Here is a 6799-nt window from a genome sequence, read left to right as displayed (position 1 = left end):
AGTCACACTATGTTGCCCAGCCTGGTTGCTGGTTCTTGGACCCAAGCAGTCCTTCCACTTCAGTTTCCCTAGTAAGTAATGCACTACATGTGCACACTGTAACTAGCAAAATTTTTTCTCTCTCTCTCTCTCTTTTTTTTTTTTTTTTTGTCTTTTTTGAGACAGGGTCTCACTATGCAGTTCATCCTGACCTTGAATTCATTATGTAGCCCAGGCTGGCCTTGAAGTGATGGCAATCCTCCTGCCTCAGCCTTCCAAGTACTGGGATTACAGTCGTGCACCACCACATCCAGCTACAAAATTTTTTCTTTAAGAGAAGAAACTATACATGTTTTCAAATACGTGTAACAAAAACATTTTTTGAATTATGGTTTATAAAACAAAAGAATGGAAAAAACCTAAGTGGTACAATCAATACAATAAGGTATAAAAAATGGAACAACTAATATATCCTGGACAATCACACTACGAGTTGTACTGAGAGGGCCAAATAGGAACCCCAAGCAACCCCAGAACCCCAGCATGTGATCCTTTATTTGGACAGGGATGAGAGAGTGAGAGAGCAGGGGGTGGAGCTGGGGTGAGACCAGGGGACTTTCTCTCGGGGTGTTGCTGACTTGTCTTGCATTGGTGCCCTGATCACCAGAACATGGGTGTGGTGCTGCGCTCCCAGCAAGGGACTGTTCTGGAACATTCTGTGAGAGGAGGGTGTGACCCAGTGCTGAGGAGGACATCGGTGACTTCACTGCCTCCTAAGCCCATCCTCCCGTGTATGTTTCAAGGCTCTGCTGGGTCCGGAGCTCACCCAGAGACCCTGACACAGGAGGAGCTAATGTAGAGGCTAGTGATAGGAAGCTTTCATTGTTGTGAACCAACAAGCATTTCTGAAAAATCACCACGGTAAATGTGAAAATCATGATGAATTGTGAGGGACAATTTCATGATACCATGGAAGCAGATAACAAGGAGATGCAACAGGTCCCCTACCCCAATTATTAATAATATATAAATGACGGAAGGGACGATGTGATACTATTAAACAGGGAGACATTTATATAACGCTATGTATTGGGTTAAATAACCCTTGGTTATTGCCGACTGATCAGGCCTGCACTCTCCCAAGCGAGTGGATGGCAAAGGCTTAAATAAATGAGACAAATGAAATGATTTCAGGGCTCCACGAGGGTCTCACTCTCTTACAGCTTTGATATTCTCTGGGTTTAGACCAAGACTTCTCTGGGCAGCCCATATTTATTTGGTTTTCAAACAAAGGATGGGGATACTCAAGAAAATGCGGGAATTTCATAGGACCTTGGGAGAATTTTCCCAAGTAGTAAATTATGTCAATCAGGAGAACTACTTTATCTTTAGGTTGGTATTTATTGTGGGAATATGGAGCCTGCAGCTGCAGTCTCCTTGTAGTTAACTGGGGTTGGAGCCAGACGTCCTCAGCTGCGGCCTTATCTTGTCGTTTGGGGCGTCCCAGCTTCACAGGCCAATACAGGCCTCAGGGTGACCAGGGACTCATAGAGGTTCCCTTACTATGAGTCCACTGCCCATCTTCAGACAAGGTGCCTAAGCTTCTGACAACTCACAAGAAAACATAGAAAGCCAGTTGGCTAATATTAAATCCTGCTCAGCGCCTCTTTGTAGTAGTCTCCATCAACTATGTACCAGAAAAAGAATAAGCTTTGGAAATTAAAAATATAATCATAGAATCATAGATATTAATAATTCAAGAGATCAATTAGAAAGCAAAATTTGTAAAGAACAGAAAAGTGATTGCAAAGAGGAAAGAAAAATAGGAATATTGTATGATCCAATCTGAGAATTTTCAACAACATCATCACAGAAGTCTCACATGGTGTGGAGAATACAAAATTGTCAAAAATAATTCAAACATATTTCTCAGAGTTAACAGAGAAAAGGTTATATTCTCCTGGCCGGGTTCTTCCTATCGCAGAGTGACTGCAGGCAACACAGGAGATGAAGAAGATGACCCGGAGACCACAGTCAGTTCATTCACCAAGCGGCCCAGAGGGGCATATCTCAACCGAGAGAGCCTGACCACCAGGGAGACTCTGGGAGGAGAGAAAAAGCCACCAAGCTCAGAATTGTCTGGCTTTTATTTAGAATATCAGTGTAAGAGAAAAAAACAAGAAAAAGCAGTTTGGGCAAGAAGCTGTCTCACGTCTAGGCAGTTTTTCTTGGAAAAACGGAAGGACAAATGGCCAGACACAACATGCTTCACTAATCTAAACTTCTTGGGGCTGGGGATTTAGCTCAGCGGCACAGCGCCTGCCTGGCAAGTGCAAGGTCGTGAGTTTGATTCCTGGTACCAGAGAAAAACCAAAAAAAAACCCCAAAACTTCTTGTTTAATTGTTTTCTTTTCACACAGCCTGCACTTTTACCCCATAGTTTAATTCTGTATTTCTCACAGAAATTTCACACTTTAATTATTTGTGTGCTTTTGCCCCACATTTTAATTTGTGCATTATAAATTGTTAAACTATAATTACAGGGTTGACTTGCTCTAATCTCTGCTTTCCGTTGGTACTGAGTACTGACTGGAAGTTAACTGAAAGTGGTTGGCAGCCAGTCAAACTTTAAAATGTAGCATTCTGAGACAAAACAAAAGAAAAAAAAAAAAAACCACCTTAAAATCAAGTGGCCACTACCAAGTTGGTTATAAAAAGTTTATAGTAAGAGAAAAAAATATGAAGAAAGCTATTGGTATAAGAGATATATTTTTGATGTGAGATTTTTTTTTTTTTTTTCTGTCTTTTTGAGACAGGGTCTCGCTATGCAGTTCAGGCTGGCCTTGAGCTCACTTTGTAGCCCAGGCTGGTCTCAAACTCTCAACGATCCTCCTGCCTCAGTCTCCCGAGTGCTGCGATTACAGGTGTGCGCCACCAGGCCGGGCTGCAGTATATAGTGTTTACACTCATGGTGTGGAGGTGGTATGTAACAATTTGATTCCTTTTGAGTCCTCTTCCCTTCCCCTCTCTCCCTCCTGGGTGCATTTTTAGTACTATGCCCGGGGAGCAAACACACCCTGGTCCCATTTGTAAAAGGACATACCAGTATAGGCACAGAAAAATGTCACTGAAGTTTTCAGATCATCAGAATTACTCGGAACCCTTCCCAGGCCTCGTGCTTGCCAGGCCGCAGAGCTGGGATTGGGTGTGCGGCCCGGAGGCATCAGTGCGGCTTGGCCAGGCGGGAACAGCACTGCAGTCACCGGGCGCTGAGTTCCTGAGGCCGAGCCCAGCGCTCTTCTCGCTGCCCCCTCCCGGAGGGTCCTCAGTTCTGCCGGGAAGAGGCTTTCCCGCCTCAGTCCTCTGGAGACTTCCACTGCGCGGTCAGATTCCCGCAACGTCACTCTGCCGAGCAAACGCCCTGTGCTTTTGCATATGGAGGCCAGCACAGCCGGCTAAGCCGGCACGCCTGGTGGAGGTGGCGGTGACAGCAGAGGAGGGAGGGCTCTGGGGCCAGATGGGGCCGGGCTCCTGGACGCTTGCTGACTGGCTGTGTGACTGCGAGCACACAGCTTAGGCTCTGGTCAGAGCACGAGCGGCACAGAGCCCGGGGCCAAGCACGCGGTGAGGGTTCGGGAACGCCTTAGTACTCAGTGCCTGTTTTCCTCGGAACTGCATCCTGGAAGGAAAACACCTCAGTCCTGAGAAAAACACCCTGCCTGAGACAATTGCTGTCATTAGTCACTAGCAACCCCGCGTCTCCTGCTACTAACTATGTCAAAAGTACAAATAAACACCCCTAGGGTGGTTCAGTTCTCCCATCGGAAGGGGAGGACCTCCGCTGACCTCAGCTTTCTTCCTGTTTATATCTTCCTCCTCTCACTTCCTAACCCCCCCATCACCCAGAGCTCCAAGGAGTCTGGACATGTGCCATAGCAACACCCGCCTGAACAGCTTGAAATCCCCGGCTGACCTCGCCCTGGTGGGAAACGGCGCCCAATGGCCCTGCTCCAGGCACCGACAGCAGGGCTGAACGCTCCCAGGGGTCAGTGAGGGCGGCGGCTCCCTGAGCTTCTTTTGCAAAAGTCTCCGAGACAGAACGGAATACGCTTGCTTCAGACTTTGCCTCTTCCTCTTCCTAGGTAGAAGTTCAAGAACTGGACACAGTGTGCCTCACCGTGGGACACGTGGAGTTGCACCCCCAACCAGGACTGGTGGGGGGGTGCGAGGTCACGAGCCGTCAGCACAGGCGAGAGGGTCCTTGGGGGCGGCCTGGCCTCATCCCGCGGAGCCCCACTGGTGTGTAGGGTGACTGGAAGGCAAACCTGATCTGACGTAAAGGAAGAACATTTAATTTTACTTTTTTAGAAATGAAAACGTGTAGATGTAGCTGTGTGATCTCCACCATGTTCCACAACCTTTGGGGAAAACCTCAGGCGTGTGGCCCGTGTTAAGCGTGTGACGCTGGGGTGAAGGTGGCCTAGCACAGCGCCTGCCCTCCCTGCTTCTGGAGCCCTCGCCTGGTCTTCAGCTCCGTGGGGCTCACCCGGGAGGCTGGACAGGGACTGTCCGGGGACGAGGCGGAGTGTTAGTGGGGAGCCAGGGTCTCAGGTCTGCAAGTTGCCAGGCTGGATCCTCAAGTGAGAACAAAGGCGTCCTCCCCACTGACCCTGGCTGCGGCTCACCCACCCCGTCACCCACCCCGTCCTCCTGAGACTGTCCAGCCGCCTCCCTGTGCCAACTGCTGTCCACGGGGCTCTGATCCGGCCGGATCTCCCCACCTCTGCGCTGCCTCCCCCATCCGCCTTCCCATCTCTTCTTTCTCTCCATAGTCCACATGGCCCCGGATCCACTCTTTGAAGGTTCTGCCGCCACCGATCTTCGTCTTTTCTGTCTTGTTTTATAGCTAAGCCCGTGATCTTCATTAATCCAGAGTAGCTTCGAATAGTCAAAGCCGAGCTTCAAGAGCTGATAACACAAGTGAGATTCTGCTTTTTGTTTTTCAATCACTGGACACTATAGTAGGCGCGTGTTTGTCTGCCTGTCCTGGCCAGCACTGCCCGGATTTCCCACCGACGTACTCACCGCTTTCCCATGTAGCACGCTGACCACATGCAGCTCCTCTGGGAGGCCGTTCTGTTCTGACAGCAGCGCTTGGCTCAGCTGGCCTGTGACCCACGAGAGCCCAACAGGAAACCTCTAGGTTCTGCTCAGAATTCCAAGTTAGAAACATTTTCTCCCTCTCTGCAGGTAGAGCGGGAGGAACAGAACCAGATTCAAGAGCTTTGGCAGCTGTTTTGTTTTATAAAAGAGAAACCAGCCTGCGGAAAATACTCAGGGAAATAAGATGGAGAAGGAAGACTAAGGGCTCCTGATGTCATTACAGATGCTCGTGCTGCTCTAAGAGCCAGTGAGCGGATGTCCTCCAGCTCTAGACCCTGTCCGTTCACTGCGCCTCAGGGCTCAGCGGGAGCCTTTCCTCTCTTGCAGGCCCTTCTGGTCCGCCGGGCGAGTGGCGAAAAGTTCCCCCAAAAAGACAAATCACAGCAATGGGGACGCCCCTGCCCACGCCTCTGTCCTCCAGAACGCATCCTCGTGTGTCCCCAAAACTGGGAGCCACACTGCAAGGGGGGCCAGGGTTGTGGCGGCAGGCTCACCTCTGTAACTCTTCCCCTCTGACGTTTGAGCCTTTTATTGTTTTCAACCATGTGCACATATTACATTAGAAAAAACAAACATGACTAAGCAATGGCTAGATAGCTCAAAAAGCAGCTTTTCCCCAAGGATTTTACTCACACAGTAAGAACAAAAGCACTGTGAAGACTTATAATTCTATGCTGGTCATATAAAACTTCCGTTGTAAAAAGTACTGCTGTGTAACAAGCACGCCTTTCCTTGTCATCTTTCCCTCTTGTCTTTCTGGTCTCCATCTCTCAGAAACTGGCTGTTGGCCTGCAGGGGAAGGGGGCAAGTGAGATTTTCAAGGGTGGGGTCCCCAGGGTAAAGAGCGCATGTGTGCAAGAACTCAGCAACCACAGCAGGCACCGTGGAGCAGAGCAGAGAGCCCAAGAGCCAGGCCACCTGCGTCTTTATTGTATAATTCCTACACAGATTGTCGTCATGGCCAAATAACTGCATCCCACTGTGCACCTGCGCTAGACAAGCAGGGTCACAGCCTCAGGTGTCCTTAGGCCCCCGAGCCCTGAAGCAGCCCGGGTGCTTCCCAGCACCGGCTGAGTCTGCTGCTCCCCACCACAGATCTTGCTAGTTGAAGGGCGCCAGGCCTCTTCCCACCAGCACTGTGAATCTGGTTCTCCCTACGCCGGTGCACAGCCTCCTCTGGTGACATCTGCTACAGGGCGACCTCTTGCCCGGGAACCTGGGTTCACCTCTAGTGGGTTCGCGTTCACATCCTCGGCCGCAGCAGCGCCTTCACGGGGAGCACAGTGGCCGGACGCGTGTGCTCCTCACCCGGCAGGGGCGCCCTCAGTGCTCCACCCACGTGAGGCCCATGGTGCCGCCGCCTTTGACAGCTTAACCAGTTACCCTGGCAGCTTCCCTTCTGACACTGGACTGCCCGCGTCACTGAGCTAGTTAGTCCTCTTACTCTTTTCCTTGGGTTTTGTTTTTTTTTTTTTATTTTAAAGAATAAAAGAAGGATAACATAATAATGGGGGAACTTAGCAAATTAAAGAAAAAATGGTAGGAAATTATCAATGGTTATCGTTTTACATATTATTATCTACAAAATAGTTTCTCAGGAAAACAAATAGACAAATAATAGTGAGTTAGAGACAAAAGAGGTAGGAGATTATCAAGA

The 6799-nt window shown here is 49.4% G+C and overlaps 1 long non-coding RNA gene across 2 annotated transcripts; it reads left to right on the top strand.

Annotated features, from left to right (window-relative positions):
- The first annotated feature begins 3632 nt into the window (after positions 1-3632).
- On the top strand, positions 3633-5848 carry LOC102013667. Of its 2 annotated transcripts, XR_265094.2 has the most exons (3): positions 3633-4024; positions 4122-4959; positions 5230-5848. It is a non-coding gene; the product is annotated as an uncharacterized LOC102013667 (long non-coding RNA). The 2 variants fall into 2 exon arrangements; XR_001232499.1 differs by having other exon boundaries at positions 3633-4959.
- Positions 5849-6799: the final 951 nt, after the last annotated feature.

The sequence above is a fragment of the Chinchilla lanigera genome, unplaced genomic scaffold (genome assembly GCF_000276665.1).
Source record: "Chinchilla lanigera isolate Chin_1 unplaced genomic scaffold, ChiLan1.0 scaffold00182, whole genome shotgun sequence".
Lineage (NCBI taxonomy): Eukaryota > Metazoa > Chordata > Mammalia > Rodentia > Chinchillidae > Chinchilla > Chinchilla lanigera.
This window is presented reverse-complemented; position numbering and strand designations above follow the sequence as displayed.